We start from the raw sequence: 21,564 nt of genomic DNA, 5'->3' as shown, positions 1-21,564 counted from the left end.
TGCCAACCAAGACAGTATACGTGATTTTACCATCTTCCCTGGTGGTTCAGAGGGGTAAAGCATTCTGCCTGCAATTCAGGAGACCCAGGTTTGATCCCTGGGTTGGGAAGATTCCCTGGAGAAGGAAATGGCAACCCACTCCAGTACTCTTGCTGGAAAATTCCATGGACTGAGGAGCCCTGTAGGCTACAGTGTATGGGGTCACAAAGAGTTGGACACGACTGAGTGATTTTACTTTCAAAAAATAGTTCATCATTATTTTTATAAGTACAGTCTAAGGGATTTTACTGTCTTTAAGATTTCTCATCCTGTAAGTAGAACTGGAAGTTTCGATTTGAAAGTTATGAAAAGGAATAGTAGTAAGCACAATAAAAGATTCTACTGTTATTCATCATAATGAACAGATGTTCTACATTATTTTTAAGTATTGTGAATGTGATTCCTCCACTTAAATAAGTGAGGTAATAGGAAGAAAAGATTATCTTCACTGTTCTTTGTGAAAACGTAACTGATGCTGTAGTACAGTGTTTTAAATAAATATATATGATTGATCGATATGAAGTGGTGCATACTAATTGTGTCAGTATTTATGTCTGCTTTATTATTGCAAACACAATATATAATAGATAAAATATAGAATGGCCATGTAGTTGTATCATATATTATGATATGCCTTTATTTAAAGTCCTACTTCATTAAATCTCACATTTTTAGTATATTGTTCAGGCTATATCTTTCAATGATTATATCCTACTGCTTTTAAATACTGGGAAACATGAAAAGAAATGCAAAAATCTAATAGTCATGCACCAAAATCCATTTATATGTTATAGCTGAATTATTCACAATAGGAATAACAAAAAATTATGTGATATTTAATATATGTTGTCAATTAATAACATATAGTAATATCAACAAATTGTTGCAGAAATACATTTAAAGGTATAGGATTCCATTATGTATTATAATTATTCTATGTTAATTCTTCTCAATGTCACATTGCTTTCTAAGTCTATGTAAATTAGCCAATTTTATCTTAATACAAAGGAGGCATAATGTTTGGGTCTTTCTTAATCAAACCTGTTTTTCTGTTGTAAATGACAAACTAATAGATCATGCAACACTTATTTCATACTGAACAATTTTAGAAAGGTGCTTCCAAAAAATAAATTATTTCTTTATCCCTGATCTAAAGTGCATGAGTCAGAGTTGAGTCAAGGAAACAGAAATCATACTAGTTCTTTCGGTAGAGAGAATTTAATAAAGAAAAAGGTTATGCTGGTGTTGAAGCACTTAATGAACAAGAAAGAGAAGCAGTCACTCCAAGATAACTTCAGGAAACAAGTAGCCTCCCCTCAGGGTTAGAGTAGAGAGGAAGAAGTTGAGGTTACCCACATCTACAATTTCAAAGAGAAACTCTTCAAATCTGAAGCTTAGATGTTAGAATGTGAGATGCTACCAGGCTGCTGGGGCAGGTGTTCCTTCAGCAGCTTGGACAGAAGCTCATTATGTTGGTTCTAAATATGTCAAGTTGCTCTAGAGTCTGGAAGTTACTACTACATCTGGATTTCAGTGCCATTGATAAAGTGATGCTGGAAAGCAGAACCATCTTCAGACCTTTGCAAGGGAACTCTTCTAAGTCCCATTCCCAGTCCTTGGGACCAGCTAGGGCTGGCAGTAGCATTTGAGAATAGTGCTCTGAGCCTGGTCAGTGATCATTTGAGTGCTGTCTTCCATTTCCCAATATGTTCTCTCTGACCAAAGAGACCAAAGAGTCAGGCACGACTGAGTGATTTTACTTTCAAAAAATCTAAAGCATCGGTTCAACTTGTGATCCCATATTCCTTGTCACATTGAGTCTTGGAGGTGCCTGAGCCTGTGGTTGACCTGAATTGCAGAGGGCATCCTAAGGAGAGGGCTCCTCTCACTGGTTGCTGTGGCGCTTCTTTTGAATTATCACACAAGTTTATACTACCAGAATGGTGTTGATTTGGACGTTTCTCCCTCGTGTTGGACACAGGGGTGAGTTGAGGGTTCTGGGCTATGCAGGGTTCACTATTAGTCTTTGGCCTTAGGACAAGTGTATGGGCTCCCCTGTGAGATCATGTCTGTCTGTGTTCTGACCGCAGGGCCTTCTCCGGTCCACAGCACCTGAAGGCAGTGAGGATGGTGCCAGGAGTCCTTCACCTTCTGTGCTTTCTGCCACTGGCACCCACGGTGGTCACCTTATCCCTTCCTTAGTCTTCACGATATATGTCAGGAATTCTTGTGAGAGTGGCCATGACTTTCTCACCTAAGAGCTTTAATGACTGATGCTTGGCAGTGATCAAAGGTTCTTCAGACTGCTATGTTCTCTTTCCTCTGATTGATGTGGTAAAGCCCTGCTTTTCTAAGCCAGTTGTAAGCTATCCTGGACAGGAACAGGTATTCCTTGAGCAAATAAAACTACTTTTTGCTCTATCCCATATCCCCTTACCTTATTTTTCCCACTCATAGTAATATGCATAAGATAGGGATTTAGCCAATTTTGAAAGAGAGTATATTGTAGGCATGCACTGATGATGAGCTTGAGGGCTCAAGAACACACAATTAGAAAATGTGTTGTCTTACCTTAATACCATAAAATTCTGAACAGTAAATTTAACATGACTGAATTATTATTTATGTGGTTTTTTTTCATTTATAATCTGAGCAAGACTAGCTTTCAGGTGCTAATAGTCAGTGAAGCACAGTAATAACTTTGGACAGAATCATTGAAAGTCAATATTTTCAAGTGGTCCAACAGATAATGCAGCATCATGAACAATAATGTAAGCATTGTCATAGCACTACATAAATGATGTGTGTCTCGGAAATATTTAGGCTTGGTTTCACTGTCTATTAAGTGGGCAATAGCATTATGTCTAAAAACAATGTACGTATCCTTATTAAAGACACTTTATTGCTAAAAAATTCTGTCATCTGATCCTTCAGTGAGTCACTGTAGTAACATCAAAGATGACCGTTCACTTATCACCATATCAAATATAATAATAATGAAAAAGTTTTAAATATTGCAAAAATCACCAAAATGTGACACATGATTCAAAATGAGCAAATTCTGCTAAACAAGCAGTGCTGATAGACTTGCACGAGCCCCACTAATTTTCAACATATAAAAAAATACAATATCTATGAAGACAGTAAAGTGAAGTGTGATAAAATGAGGTATACTTGGATTAGGAAAAGAACTATATTGTTTCAGTCAAGCAAGCATTGAACAGCCTTTGTAGTTGTTGCTGTTTAATTACTAAGTCATATCCAACTCTTTGAAACCCAGTGGACTGTAGCCCACCAGTTACCCCTGTCCATGGGATTTCCCAGTCAAGAATACTGGAGTGGGCTGCCATTTCTAGGGGATCTTCCTGACCCAGGGATCAAACAGACATCTCCTGCATTGGCTGAGCCAACAGCTATAGAATCATAAATAATGAGTTACTACTGGTTTGTTTTTTTTCGGCATAAGACACAAGAAATTACCTAGGAATGGTATATTTAAAAATAGAATATATGATTTGTGCATTTCGAGATATATACATTTACCTCAAAATAACTATATAATGATAATAATAATGCTTGGAAAAGGTTCAGCAAAGTGGGAGGAATTATATATGATATAAAAGTTTAGGATATTACTATTTATAGAAGATGAGTGATGGGTGAATGGGTTTACCTTTTACATGTTTGAATTTTTCATAAAAAATGACTGATAATCTTAAAGTATGGACAACTAGTTACCAATAACACAATAAAAATAAATGTAATCATTTATTATGTTAAATGATGTTTATATAAGTCATGTAAGAGTTATTCAATATTTTGAAATCCACTTGTGTCATCCATGAAATCATTTGATTTGTTGTATGATCATGTTCATAGACATAGAGAAGTGTGGGAATAGATTCAAGAACATTATCAGAAATTAGAGATTAAAGGGGACCATTAATGTGATCAGTAGTGAACCACTTCTTTGGGCAGATATTATGTTGGGAAAGGACAGTGAGTGAATCTGAAGGGATAAAAGAAATGTACTCTGAGAATAAATTATCTAACATTCTTTTTTTCCCCTAAGGTTGTCAAATGAAAAATAGGCCTTTTTTTAATTTTAAAAATCTCATGTATCTGAAAATTAAATGTCCACTTTTAAGTGATGAGTACATCTACAAGCCATCATAGGGAAAATTAGAAGATGTTTATAATAGAATAAAAATGAAGAGAGAATTTAACAGAATTTGTTGCATGCACCTGAAGCTGCTATTTGCAGTTAAATACAATGTGTGGTCTAGAATAAGAAAAAAACTGGTCTATTTAAGCATTACAACTCAAATAAGGAATTATCTATCTCATTTAAATGAATTTTTTTTTTCTTTAGAGGTCATCAAAGTAGTGTGCCTCATTTAAACAAATTTTTCTGTTTTAATGCTTATCTGTCCCCTTTAATTTCTTCTTTTATATATTTGTGCCTTCTTTTTTCCACTTATCAACTTGGTTAGCAGTTTGCCTGTATCATCATTTTTTTCCAATGAACCAGCATTTTCATTTATTATTTAAATCTACTGTTTTCTATTTTCTACCTTGTTAAGCAGTGCTTTTTAACTTATTTCCTCCATCATAATTTTATTTTGGTTTCCTTGATTGTTCCTTCCTAAGATTTTTTTAGCTTATATTTTGAGGAATTTATTTCTCAGCCATTATTTTATTTTTATTGATAAAAGCATTTGATACAATGAATTTACCTCTTCAGTTCAGTTCAGTCACTCAGTCGTGTCCGACTCTCTGCAACCTCATGAACCACAGCATGCCGGGCCTCCCTGTCCATCACCAACTCCTGGAGTTCACCCAAACCCATGTCCATTGAATCGGTGATGCCATCCAACCATCTCATCCTCTGTCATCCCCTTCTCCTTCTGCCCTCAATCTTTCCAAGCATCAGGGTCTTTTCAAATGAGTCAGCTCTTCGCATCAGGTGGCCAAAGTATTGGAGTTTCAGCTTCAATATCAGTCCTTCCAGTGAATATTCAGGACTGCTTTCCTTTAGTATGGACTGGTTGGATCTCCTTGCAGTCCAAGGGACTTTGAAGAGTCTTCTCCAAAACCACAGTTCAAAAGCATCAATTCGTTGGTGCTCAACTTTCTTTATAGTCCAACTCTCACATCCATACATGATCACTGGAAACACCATAGCCTTGACTAGACGGGCCTTTGTTGACAAAGTAATGTCTCTGCTTTTCAATATGCTGTCTAGGTTGGTCATAACTTTCCTTCCAAGGAGTAAGCACCTTTTAATTTCATGGCTGCAGTCACCATCTGCAATGATTTTGGCACCCAGAAAAATAAAGTTTGACATTGTTTACACTGCTTCCCCATCTATTTGCCATGAATTGATGGGACCAGATGCCATGATCTTAGTTTTCTGAATGTTGAACTTTAAGTCAACTTTTTCACTCTCCTCTTTCACCTTCATCAAGAGGCTCTTTAGTTCTTCACTTTCTGCCATAAGGGTGGTGTCATCTGCATATCTGAGGTTATTGATATTTCTCCCAGCAATCTTGATTCCAGCCTGTGCTTCCTCCAGCCCAGCATTTCTCATGATGTACTCTGCATATAAGTTAAATAAGCAGGGTGACAATATACAGCCTTGACGTACTCCTTTCCCTGTTTGCAGCCAGTCTGTTGTTCCATGTCCAGTTTTAACTGTTGCTTCCTGACCCGCATACAGGTTTCTCAAGAGGCAGGTCAGGTGGTCTGGTATTCCCATCTCTTTCAGAATTTTCCACAGTTTATTGTGATCCACACAGTCAAAGGCTTTGGCATAGTCAGTAAAGCAGAAATAGATGTTTTTCTGGAACTCTCTTGCTTTTTTGATGATCCATTAGATGTTGGCAATTTGATCTCTCGTTCCTCTGCCTTTTCTAAAACCAACTTGAACATCTGGAAGTTCACGGTTTACATATTGCTGAAGCCTGGCTTGAAGAATTTTGAGCGTTGCTTTACTAGCGTGTGAGATGAGTGCAATTGTGCGGTAGTTTGAGCATTCTTTGATACTGCCTTTCTTTGGGATTAGAAGGAAAACTGACCTTTTCCAGTCCTGTGGCCACTGCTATAAATATTGATAAGTGCTGTTTTTGTTATTATTTTTATCCTCCTGTGTCTATATCTCCTTTTTCCTAGGATGTTTTTAACAGGAAGTCTATAAATTTCCAGAGAGAAGGACATTTCTGTCTTTGTTTTTGTGATGAAATTCTACTTTCATTTTAGTGTGATGTTTATGATCTTTGTAATCTTACTCCAGTAAAGTGCTGAATAGAAATGTTCAAGGCCATTTTGACTTGGACTCAATCTATGATGAAAACAGTTTTTTAAATAATATGAGTTCTCATGAAAAAATATTTGCTGTTACCTAGGTTTAGTGGTCAACAAAAGGAGGCATTTCTATGAAAATTTATATTAGAAATGGAAATTCATCAATTTCTTTTTCAATTCTGACAGTAATTAGAAATAACAAATCCTTTAAAAAATATATATATACACACACATGCACACATATATGTGTATATATAGATATATTTATAATAAATCTATGTATATGTGTGTGTATATATATACATACATATGTATGTGTATGTGAGTACATATATATATATATATATATATAGACTTATTTCAAATCTTCATATTCAAAATATTTTATGTGAAGTCTAGACAATAGTATTTTAAAAATCCAGGATGCTATTCTGTCGAAGGAAAGAGAAACCTAGGGTTTCTGCAGGTAGTTTCTCATTTTATACAGCTTTCTAGATAACTCACTTCATAGCAGTGAGCTGTACATGAGAGGAAATGTTCGTTGATTAATATGCTGATTAATTTATTTATTAGTTTTATATTTAATAAATAAGTGAAGTTAAACTTTATATCAAGTTAGGTGACTAACACTTGTTTAAATAGAGGAAAGATTTCAGGCATTTTGTCAGAATATGGAAACTCATATTGAAGGGGGTCTGTTAGATATGTTGGAAACTATGTATTTTTAAAGTGTGAATTAGACAGCATATTGAAAAGCAGAGACATTACTTTGCCAACAGAGGTCTGTCTAGTCAAGGCTATGGTTTTTCCAGTGGTCATGTATGGATGTGAGAGTTGGACCACAAAGAAAGCTGAGTGCCGAAGAATTGATGCTTTTGAACTGTGGTGTTGGAGAAGACTTGGGAGTCCCTTGGACTGCAAGGAGATCCAACCAGTCCATACTAAAGGAGGTCTCCTGGGTGTTCATTGGAAGGACTGATGTTGAAGCTGAAACTCCAATACTTTGGCCACCTGATGCAAAGAGCTGACTCATTTGAAAAGACCCTGATGCTTGGAAAGATTGAGGGCAGGAGAAGGGGACGACAGAGGATGAGATGGTTGGATGGCATCACCGACTCAATAGACGTGGGTTTGGGTGAATTCCATGAGTTGATGATGGACAGGAAGGCCCTGTGTGCTGCGGTTCATGGGGTCGCCAAGAGTCAGACACAGCTGAGCGACTGAACTGAACTGAGTTGAATTTCCTGTCACAAATAAGAGAGGAGCAAAATATTTCTGGTAAGGCATTCAGCATTTCTAAACTTCTATCATCCAATTTAGCGAAATGCTATTTTTAATAAGCACTATATAAGATTGGCAAATGCTATGAAGTGTTATATGCTGATGTTCATTTCTTACAAATACTAAAAATGTGTTTTATTATAGATATAAATTAAGGATTTAATTATCTTTAATTTAGAAGCAAAGCAGTATTTGAAATAATGGAAATTCAGAAATAGAAGTTTTAATATATACATTCTTAATTCTTGGAGAACATTATTTTCCATTCAGACCTTTATTAAAAATTCTGGTTTTAAGGTCAGTTTTTTTTTTAATATAAAAGGTCATAAAGTTGTTTTTCTAAAGTCCCATTCATTGTAATATTGACAGGAAAGATTTTTTAAAAATATGGCACCAACTGAAAGCATTTCATATACCAGTGAATAAAAATCAGTAAGAAAAATCTATTCATATATAAACAATTCATATATGAACAATTGACCAAGGGATTCAATTCAGTTAACGCTGACAAAAAATAGTTAAAAAATTTGAGACTTTTCACTTCTATCAGGATAAATAATGAAGCTTGAAATATTAGTGACTGTGCTCATGAGCTTTTATTCTTCATGGATATTTTTTTTTTCCTTCACTGAGCTTTCATTTTCTGTGATTAGAAAAAAATTCCTACCATAGAAAACTAATACTATATGATACCACTAATGACAATGGATAATTTGCAAGGAGAAATGTAATACAAAAATAATGAACTCTAATTTTGAGAGTGTTACATTTATAACAGGATATCTTGGAAGCAATATTTTGCACAAAAGAACAAAACCAAATTCCAGTTATCCTAATATGACTGTTTATGTATGCAATGCCTAGAATTTCAGCTAGATCTAATTCTGACCAGGAAGCCCTCCACTAGAAATAAAAGAATGCTTTTATTTCTAAAAAGCATTTCTAAAATGCATAAGCGCACACACACACACAGAGGTACACTATGCCTTATAATACTCTTAATAATCCCCTAATTAAAGACTAAGACTCTTCCATTTAAACATATATTATTCTTGATATTTTATTTTATAAACATCAGATTAGGAACCATACACATGATGTTCAAATTGGACATGGTAGATACACATATGTTCTTTCAATGAACGCATTACTATCCATTACCAGAAAGCCATGAGTTCATTTACCACCTTGTTTCCACAGGAATAGTTAGGTTAACCTGATAAAGAAGGACACAACTCAGAAAAATATTTAAGAGGAAGATGTGCAATGTTTTGATAAGAGTTCAAATCCTCTTGTTTATAAGTAAAGCCACTTTAATATAAAAGTGAACTTGTGTCAAGAGATCATTGTTGACCTCATGGTGGCTAATACATGCTCAATAACTCAGCTGCTGAGCAGTACTGCTGGGGGCTTATCAATAAGAACCCATGAAGAAGTAACCAAAAAAGGGGACATTTAGTTTAAAAATAGCCAGAGTTTGTGAAGACTATCTGAGAATGTTGGGCCTGGCCAAGGCAACTCTGGTCTCCAAAGAGCTTGGGGCATTCGTTGCTGTTACGCTGCCATGAATATTTGCTTGGCCATGGTGGAAACTGGACAGTGACCCCACGAAGGAGGTCAGCTTGCCAGCCAACACCGCCCCCTTTGTTCCTGAGCAACGTGCTCCAGCGTTGCTTTCTTGCTTGTTCTGGCTGGGCAAACCCGGAATTCATTCATTCCACTGGTCAAGCCTCTCCCGTGAGAACCAATTCCCAGAAAGGCATGCCTCAAACTAAATTTGGACTTTATTTCTTTCATTCTCCCTTGCCTGGAAAAATAGTATAATTAATGTATAATTGCTTTGAAGTATTTTATTTCTTTACTGACTTGGGAAGAGACATTATTCTGTATCCTGTAGGCTTGTGCAACCTATGTTAAATAAAAGATTGGCAAGTCTCAGTCTCAGCATAATTTGCCTCAAAACAAAACCGAGGAGAAATAGAGTCAGGTATCTATGGGTAGATAATATAAGTATTGAAGTGGAAAGTGGTGATCCTGAGTAGTTCTGGATCAGCATAAAACCCGAATACTGCAGAAGTGGCTGGTGTGACAGGAGAGAGTCATACTTGCATGTGGAGACAAAGTACTTAGAATTAACATTTTTTTTAAAATTAGTTTATTTTTTATTGAAGGGTAATTGCTTTACAGGATTTTGCTGTTTTCTGTGAAACCTCAACATGAATCAGCCATAGATATACATATATCCCCTTTTGAAAGAAACTTGGTCAAGACCTTTATCAATGTAAGCCTAGAAAATATTTTACTGTGGCTAGGTTAGGAAGTTCATGTGAACCAGAAAGACAGATGTGACCATTCCAAAAATTCTTTTCATTCTGTGAAGTATGGACCATTTCAAGGAGAAATTTGAACATTTATTTACTTAGGGAAAACTGAAGGTTAAACAGAATTGAAGGAAAGCCAAAGTTTAGAATTTCATTTGCATTTTTGTAGGTCCGGAAACAAGATATTATCAGATATATTCATAAAGACTGTGTTCATTGGTATGTCTTATTCTGACCAACTTGCAATTGTATAGTCAAGTAACAGTCATTTATTCATTAATTTAAAGAGACTTGAAATAGGTACTCTAATAAGTGTATTTTTCCTGTGGCTTGGAGAAAATTAAATTATAATCAGACTTTTCTTGGCATAGAGAGATACTGCACTTTAATTAACATTTTATCTAAGCCATAATGAAGACCAATGTGCTATTCTAGCTCTGAAATAGAATAATCCAACTGTGGAGATTTCTCAGTGCTCCTGAAAAAAGCCCTAGATTCTTTGATATGGTGTGCATTTCTGTTTGTGTGTAAGTAGTTGCTCAGTCATATCCAACTCTTTGCAACCCCGTGGATGGTAGCCTGCCAGGCTTCTCTGTTCATGGGATTTCCCAGGTAAGAATTCTAGAGTGGGTGGCCATTCCCTTTCTTAGGGGGTCTTCCAGAATCAAGGATTGAACCCTGGTCTAATGCATTGCAGGTGGATTCTTTACCGCCTGAACCACCAGGGAAGCTAATCTAACTTAGTTATGGAAATGTACACAGTATAAATGCAAAGAATATTTACTTTCACTTCTCCTAAAAACATTTGTCTCCTCGCATACCCTGAAAATTAGAATTGCAGTCATTTATCTAGCTAATTGTACTGATCCAAAAAGATAATAAAACTTGTTATCTACCTGAGATTGCCATTGGTTATAGACAGGACTAAGTACCTAAATTAAATTCCCAAGGTGCCAGGAAAACAGAAGCATTTCAGTTCAGTTTCTCAGTCATGTCCAATGGTGTGATCCCATGAACTGCAGCACTCCAGGCTTCCCAGTCCATCACCAACTTCCGGAGCTTGCTCAAACTCATGTCCATTGAGTTGGTGATGCCATCCACCCATCTCATCCTCAGTTGTCCCCTTCTCCTCCCACCTTCAATCTTTCACAACATCAGAGTATTTTCAAATGAGTCAGTTCTTTGCATCAGGTGGTCAAAGTATTGGAGTTTCAGCCTTAGCATCAGTCCTTCCAATGAATATTCAGACTTATTTCCTTTAGGATGGACTGGTTGGATCTCCTTGCAGTCCAAGGGACTCTCAAGAGTCTTCTCCTACACCACATTTCAAAAGCATCAATTCGTTAGTGCTCAACTTTCTTCATAGTCCAACTCTCACATCCATACATGACTAGTAGAAAAAGCATAGCTTTGACTAGATGGACATTTGTCAGCAAAGTAATGTCTCTGCTTTTTAATATGCTGTCTAGTTGGTCATAGCTTTTCTATTTGCATGTCAATGGAAATCCTGTTCTTAAAGACATCTCTTTGTTTTATCACTTGACCTTAATCTGGCTCTTAGATACAGGAAGTTTCTCTGGTTGCTGTCAGTAAGGAACTGAGGAGGAGACTTGGGTTTGCTCCCTGGGTCAGGAAGATCCACTGGAGAAGGAAATGGCAACCTACTCCCAAGTATTCTTGCTTGGGAAATCCCATGGACAGAAGAGCCTAGAAGGCTACAGTCTATGGGTTCGCAAAGAGTTGGACATGACTGAGTGACTGAACACATACACAGTTATGTTCTGAAGAGTTAGAGTAGGAGGCTAATATACTTTACATCTCATCTGGTAGAGCCAGAGTGATTCTGTCTTTTCAGGATGGAACAGGGAAGCACTTATCTCTTTCCTGTATAAAAATAGGTCCATTGTTCTCCATTGGATGACTCATGTATAAGGTGAATCTCACCACTCATGCCAAAAGGTTTTATTATAGTCTCTTATGGCTTTGCCTTCAGCTCTAGATGTGCAAGTTTTGTGCTAAATAAATACAGTACATGTGTACATACACAAATGAGGTAACATCTCCATTCATTCACAGTTCTTAATGAAACACTTAGAGTCTCTTATACTTTCATGAGCCAAATGCTTTTCTCTTAATTCTACTGAATTTATTTGCACCTGCCCCAGCTCTTTGTTGATATATTATTTCTTTAGATTATACATCTAAAGTTAACAGTAATTAAGTTATATTTTCACTTTATGTCAGGCTTTGATTGCATGTTTTATACTTCAGTCTTCTGGAGCCTGAGAAATAACCAGATTTTAAGGAACTTCCTTGAATGGATATTCTGTATGTGATATTAAATCATTGAAACATTTTGAATAGGACAATTACATAGTCATATGGTGCATTGACTGGGTTTAAGATGGCAGAGCTGGAGGTAAAAATGATCTGCTCAGAGGCTGTTAGTAAAGTCCTAATGAGAAATAATGGAGCCCTCAGTTAAGGCCAGTAGTGGTGATTAGGAACCAGAATGTAAATTAGAAATGTAACTTCTTTACAAAAACCACTTAATCCAAATTTAAATTTTAATAAAGAAAAACTGTTATCTATGTATCCAGTTATTTCTTCTGAGTTTACATGATTAACTACATAAATTGTAATTACAATGCACTGGCCTCTCTTTAAGCTGTCCTAAGTACCAGAAATATAAGAGACATATAAATTGAATGAGTTAAGGGATAAAAGAATTACTCAAACAATTCCTACAGACTCACAGATTTAGTTGTATACTAAATATTAAGTGAGTATCTGTTTAAACTGGAAGCATCTTAAATTTATACAGAAACTTTAAACATGCTTTTTTCCCCCAGTTTTATTGAGATATAGCACTGTGTATGTTCAGTTCAGTCGCTCAGTTGTGTCTGACTCTTTGCGGCCCCATGAGTCACAGCACGCCAGGCCTCCCTGTCCATCATCAACTCCCGGGGTTTACTCAAACTCATGTCCATTGAGTCGGTGATGCCATCCAACCATCTCATCCTCTGTCTTCCCCTTCTTCTCCTGCCCCCAATCCCTCCCAGCATCGGTCTTTTCCAATGAGTCAACTCTTCGCATGAGGTGGCCAAAGTATTGGAGTTTCAGCCTCAGCATCAGTCCTTCCAATGAACAGCCAGGACTGATCTTTAGGATGGACCGGTTGGATCTCCTTGCAGTCCAAGGGACTCTCAAGAGTCTTCTCCAACACCACAGTTCAAAAGCATCAATTCTTTGGCGCTCAACTTTCTTCACAGTCCAACTCTCACATCCACACATGACCACTGAAAAAACCATAGCCTTGACTAGACAGACATTTGTTGGCAAAGTAATGTCCCTGCTTTTTAATATGCTATCTAGGTTGGTCATAACTTTCCTTCCAGGAGTAAGCGTCTTTTAATTTCATGGCTGCAATCACCATCTGCTGTGATTTTGGAGGCCCCAAAAATAAAGTCTGACACTGTTTCCACTGTTTCCCCATCTATTTCCCATGAAGTGATGGGACCAGATGCCATGATCTTAGTTTTCTGAATGTTAAGCTTTAAGCCAACTTTTTCACTTTCCTCCTTCACTTTCTTCAAGAGGCTTTTTAGTTCCTCTTCACTTTCTGCCATAAGGGTAGTGTCCTCTGCATATCTGAGGTTATTGATATTTCTCTGGGCAATCTTGATTCCAGCCTGTGCTTCCTCCAGCCCAGCGTTTCTCATGATGTACTCTGCATATAAGTTAAACAAGCAGGGTGACGATATACGGCCTTGACATACTCCTTTTCCTATTTGGAACCAGTCTGTTGTTCCATGTCCAGTTCTAACTGTTGCTTCCTGACCTGCATACAGGTTTCTCAAGAGGCACATCGGGTGGTCTGGTATTCCCATCTCTTTCAGAATTTTCCACAGTTTATTGTGATCCACACAGTCAAAGGCTTTGGCATAGTCAGTAAAGCAGAAATAGATGTTTTTCTGAAACTCTCTTGCTTTTTTGATGATCCATCAGATGTTGGCAATTTGATCTCTGGTTCCTCTGCCTTTTCTAAAACCAGCTTTAACATCTGTAAGTTCACGATTCATGTATTGCTGAAGCCTGGCTTGGAGAATTTTGAGCATTACTTTACTAGCATGTGAGATGAGTGCAATTGTGTGGTAGTTTGAGCATTCTTTGGGATTGCAATGAAGACTGACCTTTATGTGTTAAAGGTGTACAATACAATGATTTGACTTACATAATCCATGAAATGAGTACCACAAATTTATTGAAATCCATTTTCTTATGTAGATACACAGTTAAAGAAATGGAAAAATTATTTTTCCTGTGATGAGAACTATTAGGACTTGTTCTCTTAACAGCATTCATATATAACATAGAATTATATATATATTATAATTAACCTAACAGTGTTAGTTATGTTTATTATATTGTACATTACATCCTTAGTACTTATTTATCTTTTAGATTTATAGCTTGTGACTACCCTCATCCAATCCCTCCTACACTCACACCCTATCTCTAACTACCACAAATTTGTTCTCCTTTCCTAAGTTAGTTAGTTTTTAAAATAATTAAACTACAATACTATGCTAGTGCCTGTTGTGCAAAATAGTGATTTGGTATTTCTATACATTTCAAAATGGTTACCGTGATAAGTGTAGTTACAATATGTTGCCATACAAAAGTATTACATAGTTGTAACTATATCTCCACCCTGTATATAGCAATATGTAATTATTTTAATTTGCAAATACTTTAAGTTCAAATGCAATATTTTAACCACCCTGCATTTTAATTACTCCCTCCCTAAGATTTACTGTTTTTGACATAATATTTTACATATGTTTGTTTTATGTATCCCTTAACTACTTATTGTGGATATAGATGATTTTATTATTTAGTTTTGCCTTTTGAAATTCCTACTAGCTTTTACAAGGGTGGTTTACTACATTTACTGTGTATTGGCCTTTACCAGTGAGATTTTTCTTTTCATAGCTTTCCTGATTTTAGCTGTGGCCTTTTCTTTTACACTCAAAGAAGTCTCTTTAACATTGCTTATAAGCTAGATGGTGGTGCTGAACATTTAACTTTTACTTGTCTGTAAAACTTTTGATCTCTCCATCAAATCTGAATGATAGCCTTGCTGGGTAGAGTATTCTTGGTTGCAGTTTTTTCCCTTTAATCACTTTAAATATATCACGCCACCACCTTTTGGTCTTCAGTGTCTGAAAAGTCAGTTTATAGCTGTGTGGGAGTTTCCTTGTATAAAACTTTTTTTTTTTCTTGTTGCTTTTAATATTCTCTCTTTAAGTTTTGCCATTTTAATTACAACATGTCTTGGTATAATCCTCTATGAATTGATCCTGTTTCGGACTCTCTGTGCTTTTTGGACCTGCATGTCTGTTTCTTTTCCTAGGTTAGGGAGGTTTTATCTGCTATATCCTCTGACCCTTTCTCTCTTCTCTTTAGGAGATACCTATATTAGGCATGTTAGTATACCTGATATTGTCCCCAAAATCTCCTGTAAACTGTCCTCGTTTATTCTTATTATTTTTTTTCTCCATTCAGTTTCAGTGATTTCCATTACTCTGTTTTATAGCTCTCTGATCTGTCCCTCTATATCATTTAATCTGCTCTGGATTCCTTCCAGTGTATTTTTCATTTGAGTTATGTTATTCATCTCTGATCAGTTCTTCTTTACTTTTTCTAACTGTTAAAAACAGTTACTGCTAACTTCAAACTCTATTTATCCTGTCTTCTCCTGAGTTCTTTGGACATCTTTAAAATCATTATGTTGAGATTGCCTATGTCCATTTCACTTAGTTTTTCTGTTACTTTTATCTTGTTCCATTATTTAAAATGTATTCATATGTTGCTTCATTTTGCCTAGTTAGATGTTTTTACTTCTTTGTATTGGTTGGTTACATTTCTGACCTTGGAGAAGTGGCCTTTTGTAGGAGACATCCTATACATCCCAGCAGTATACTTCCTTCTGGTCACCAGTTATGTGCTCTAAGGAGCCCCCTATATAGGTGCATGGGACCTTCTGTTGTGGTAGGCTGACCACTGTGGGTGGTCTCTTAGGCATGGCTGGCCCCTGTTCTGGTTGGTTACTAGGCCCTGCTTTGTGTGGAGGCTGCTAGCCTCAGGAGGGTGGGCCTAGATCACAAGGCTGCTAGCTGTGGGAACCCAGAGAGAGAGGTGGTCCCAGGGTTAGTGCTGGCCCACTGGTGGGTGGAGCTGGGTTCTGGAGTGGGCAGTGCCACCACGGTGTTGGGATGGCCAGGGGTTTGGGATCTAGTGTTGGCCTGCTGGTGGGTAGGACCAGTTCCTGGCATAGCTAGTTCTGGGGTCTGGAATGTCCCAAGGCTGGCGTTGACCTACTGGTGAGCGGGGCTGGGGCTAGATCCTGTGGCACTGTTGAGGGTCCAAGGTGTTTCAGAGCTGGCATCTGACTGCTGGTGGGCACAGTGGGTGCCCTGGGGGCTGTGGAGCTGGTGTCTGTCCACTGGCAGCTAGGATGGTTCCTGACATGGTGGCTGTGGAGTTTTGCGTGTCCTGAAGCTGATTTGGGGCTGGCTAGTGGGTGGCTTGCTTTGTTGTGAAATAATTCACAGATGACATGACAGGTAAGAAGTGGATTTATTTAGAGAGTAGCACCCTCTACAGACAGGTTGTGGGCTATCTCAGAAAGTGAGAGAGCCTCAAAATATGGCATGGTATTTTTATAGACTGGGTAACTTCATATGCTAATGAGTGGGAGAATTATTCCAACTACGTTGGGAAAGGGACAGAGTTCCAGAAATTGGGCCACTGCCCACTTTTTGACCTTCTATGAATATGAAAGTGTTAGTCACTCAATCATGTCCAATTCTTTGTGACTCCATGGATTGCAGCCTGGCAAGCACCTCTGTCTGTGGAATTCTCCAGGCAAGAATGCTGGAGTGGCTAGCCATTCCCTTCTCTAGGGGATCTTCCCAACCCAGGGATCGGATTGGGTTTCAATGCTCGGTCTCCGGCACTGCAGGCAGATTCTTTATCATCTGAGATACCAGGGGAGCCCTGACCTTTTATGGTTGGCCTCAGAATCATGATGCTGGTACCATTTAGTGTGCTAATGTATTACAATGAGCATATAATGAGGCTCAAGGTCTACTAGAAGTTGAATCTTCTGCCATCTTGGAACTAGTTGGTTCTAAGCAGTTTTCAATATGTCCTATGGCTATGTCATTCTTTCAGACTTTATGTCCTGCTCCTTTCCCTGCTGTTTAACAGTGATACAAACTTTATGAGAATGGTATAAATGTGTTAATGCAATGATACAGATAATTGAAACACTGCAAGTGATTCAAATTATTTTTTGCTGTCGTACCACAAATAGTTCATTGTATATCTCCATGCTGCTACTGCTGCTAAGTTGCTTCAGTTGTGTCCAACTCTGTGTGACCCCATAGACAGCAGCCCATCAGGCTCCTCTGTCCCTGGGATTCTCCAGGCAAGAATACTGGAGTGGGTTGCCATTTCCTTCTCCGTATATCTCCATACCCACAGGAAAAACTATAGTACTTTCTAAAAATCTGCAATTAAATTGCTAGTGAGCTTGAAACTATACCTTTTCTGAGTACAGCATAGTAGAAATTCTTTACATTTTATTATAGAGATAAAATATGTTTTTATTATATATTTTATGTATAGTAAAATTATATGTAAGTTTCTATTTTATTATAATTTGTTATAATAACTTATATATAATATTTATTTGTATATTATGCTATAACTTTAATTATAATTAGGGAATGGGGGCAGGAGGAGAAGGAGATGATAGAGGATGAGATGGCTGGATGGCATCACCGACTCGATGGGCATGAGTTTGAGTAAACTCCGGGAGTTTGTGATGGACAGGGAGGGCTAGCGTGCTGCGATTCATGGGGTCGCAAAGAGTTGGACACGAGTGACTGAACTGAACTGAACTGATAATTATTTATCTTATTATAATTCAACCCTTTTCTTCATTCATTTTTCTTAAAATCCTTTCTTATTTTTTAAAGTTCTTTCAGGTGATGATTTGCTCTCCTTGTTGGTCCCTAGAACAGTTTTACATACGATAGCTGTTAAATGTGCTTTTCAATAATTGTTAGCATGAAAAGCTAAAATGACAATTGGACGCGGGAAAAATGTTGAAGGCTATCATCTAGACTGAAGGTGCAAATTTTAAACTGGTGTTTTCCCCCTAAAGTTAGAAATAATAATGATTATTATAGATGGCAGTTCTCACCAAGAGAATAGTTTTGCTTTTTGTTAGGCTATGGATCTTTTACTTTGCTACAAAATTCTGTAAACATATCTGTGAATAAATGAAATACCAAGAATAAAAGTTTATATATATATATACACACACACACACACGCGTATGTACAATGATCATTTCTCTCCCTCTCCCTGAAACTGCTGCACTGAACTATTAAAGCTATTATTTCATTACTCATAATGTTTTATCCTCCAAAGCAAGCTCTTACTGTTAAAGTTTCTGGATTCTGGGGATGTCAAAAACAAAAGAACTTGTCCTTCAGAATGGCATGTTTTCCTCCTTGTAAAAGTTCTCAGCAATTTATTCATAGCGTTGTGTTGCTCAGCATTCTCATGCTTTGTATTCTGTAAAAAGCTCACTCAGGCTAAAAGCCAAAATATTCAGCCAAAACATTTGCTGCCTCATCCTACAAATGTCCATTAGTGCAGTCCCTGGTGAATTTGCTTGGTAAGAAACGGGCAGTTGATTGTGAATGAGTTTTACTTTTTCCAGCAAATTCTCCTTTGAATATAGTTACATGTATCTAGGGACAAAAAAACTTTGGAAGAAATTGATATTCAGCCTCTCTCATATTCTGATGAAATTGAGATAGAGTAAGAAACCTGTCCCAAAAGGATTTATAAATATAGAATAGGCTGCCTGTGAGGATTGCTTATGGCTGTAAGTGGTTTAGAGATACCAGATTTGAAATTTATTGGATCTCTGTCAAAAATAATACTGTTAGTCAGTCGGACAGATCAAAAGTTTAAGATCATATGAGGCAGGGTTTTTCACCTGTAAGTCAGTGACATGATTCTCTGTTTGCAAAGACTGAGAAGTAGAGTTCTTTCTCTGCATATTTCCCAATGGAAAAACAGTATTACTGATGTAAAAGTAAGATACTAATAATACTGGTCCCAATCATACACTCATACACATAAACACACAGATACTCACAGATTACCTCTTCAATTAGATCACTGGTCATAATATAAAAGTATCTGAAAATTGAATAAGGAAATGGGCATAAGCTCACCAATAAAAGAATGAAGAATTTTATAGGAATTTGAGTTTTCTTTTGTAAGGTTTACAAGTGTTTATATAACCCAAGTGTCTGTGCAGAAATTTTTATGTATTCTCTATGTACCTAGAAATATAGAAAGGATGGAAAATATTTCCTTTAAAGAGTACTCTACATATATATTATAATTATTCTTATTTTCTTGGTGTAGTCTGTGTTGTTTATAAATTTATTATAATCATCATGGCTCTTTGCCTATAGCAGTACAAATTTCTCAAGAGCCTGCTTAGTTCAACCACTTGCCTTGTGCTTATGTCTGGTAATATATCAGTAGGTTAATGCCAGTCCTTTTATTAGAGATACTTGAAGGAATAAGACTCCTCAGGTTTTAAAAAAATTTCTTAATTAATTCTTCCCAGTACTTAAAGACCTTTACAAAGAGGGGGAAATTTTAACTTATTTTGAACCCAAATCCTGATTTTATGATTTAAGCTTAGTTTATTATTCTGTTTCTTATAATAAGCTTTTACATGTATGAAATTACTATGGCCTGTCTCCTTGCTGCCCAATGTTAATAGAGCCATCTGTTCAGTTCAGTTCAGTTTGCTCAGTCATGTCAAATTATTTGTGACCCAATGGACTGCAGGGTGCCAGGCTTCCCTGTTCTTCACCAACTACTGGAACCTGCTCAAAGTCATGTCCATCAAGTAGATGCCATCCAACCATATCATCCTTTGTCGTCTCCTTCTCCTCCTGACTTCAATATTTCCCAGCATCAAGGTCCCTCCTAATGAGTCAGTTCTTTGTGTCAGGTGACCAAAGTATGGGAGCTTCAGCATCAGTCCTTTCAATGAATATTCAGGACTGTTTTCCATTAGAATTGACTGGTTTGATCTCCTTGAAGTCCAAGGGACTCTCAAGAATCTTTTCCTACACCACAGTTTAAAAGCATCAGTTCTTCAGTGCTCAACTTTTTTTATAGTCCAACTCTCACATCCATACATGACTACTGGAAAAACCATAGCTTTGACTAGACAGACCTTTGTTGGCAAAGTAATGTCTCTGCTTTTTAATATGCTATCTAGGTTGGCCATAGCTTTTCTTCCAAGGAGTGTCTTTTAATTTCATGGCTGCTGTCACCATCTGCAGTGATTTTGGAGCCCAAGAAAATAAAGTCTGTCACTGTTTCCATTCATCCATTTGTTTCCCCATCCATTTGCCATGAGGTGATGGGACCATGCCACCATGATACTAGTTTTTTGAATGTTAAGTTTTAAGCCAGCTTTTTCACTCTCTTTCACTTTCATGAAACAAGAGGCTCTTTAGTCCTCTTTGCCTTCTCCCATAAGGTTGGTGTCATCAGCATATCTGAGCTTATTGATATTTCTCCCAGCAATCTTGATTCCAGCTTGTGTTTCATCCAACCCAATGTTTCTCATGATGTACTCTGCATATAAGTTAAATAAACAGGGTGACAATATATAGCCTTGATGTACTCCTTTCCCGATTTGGAACCAGTCCATTGTCCCATGTCTGGTTCTAACTGTTCCTTCTTGACCTGCATACAGGTTTCTCAGGAGGCAGGTCAAGAAGTCTGGTACTCCCATCTCTTGAATAATTTTCCACAGTTTGTTGTGATCCACACAGTCAAAGGCTTTGGCATAATCAATAAAGCAGAGCTAGATGTTCTGGAACTCTCTTGCTTTTTCTATGATCCGATGGCTGTTGGCAATTTGGTCTCTGGTTCCTCTGCCTTTTCTAAATCTAGCTTGAACATCTGGAAGTTCACAGTTCACGTAGTGTTGAAGCCTGGCTTGGAGAATTTTGAACATTACTCTACTGGCGTGTGAGATGAGTGCAATTGTGAGGTGGTTTGAACATTCTTTGACATTGCCTTTCTTTTGGATTGGGATAGAAACTGACCTTTTCCAGTCCTCTGGCCACTGCTGAGTTTTCCATGTTTGCTGGAATATTGAGTGCACCACTTTCACAGCATCATCTTTAGGATTTGAAATAGCTCAACTGGAATTCCATCACCTCTACTAGATTTGTTCATAGTGATGCTTCCTAGGGCCCACTTGACATCACACTCCAGGATGTCTGGCTCTAGGTGAGTGATCACACCATAGTGGTTATTGTGTCATTAAGATTTTTTTTGTATAGTTCTTTTGTATATTCTTGCCACCTCTTAATATCTTCTGCTTCTATTAGGTCCATACCATTTCTTTCCTTTATTGTGCCCATCTTTGCATGAAATGTTCCCTTGGTATCTGTTTTTTTCTTGAAGAGATCTCTAGTCTTTCCCATTCTCT

This window comes from Cervus canadensis, chromosome 20, assembly GCF_019320065.1.
Source record: "Cervus canadensis isolate Bull #8, Minnesota chromosome 20, ASM1932006v1, whole genome shotgun sequence".
In the NCBI taxonomy this organism is placed as follows: domain Eukaryota; kingdom Metazoa; phylum Chordata; class Mammalia; order Artiodactyla; family Cervidae; genus Cervus; species Cervus canadensis.
This window is presented reverse-complemented; position numbering follows the sequence as displayed.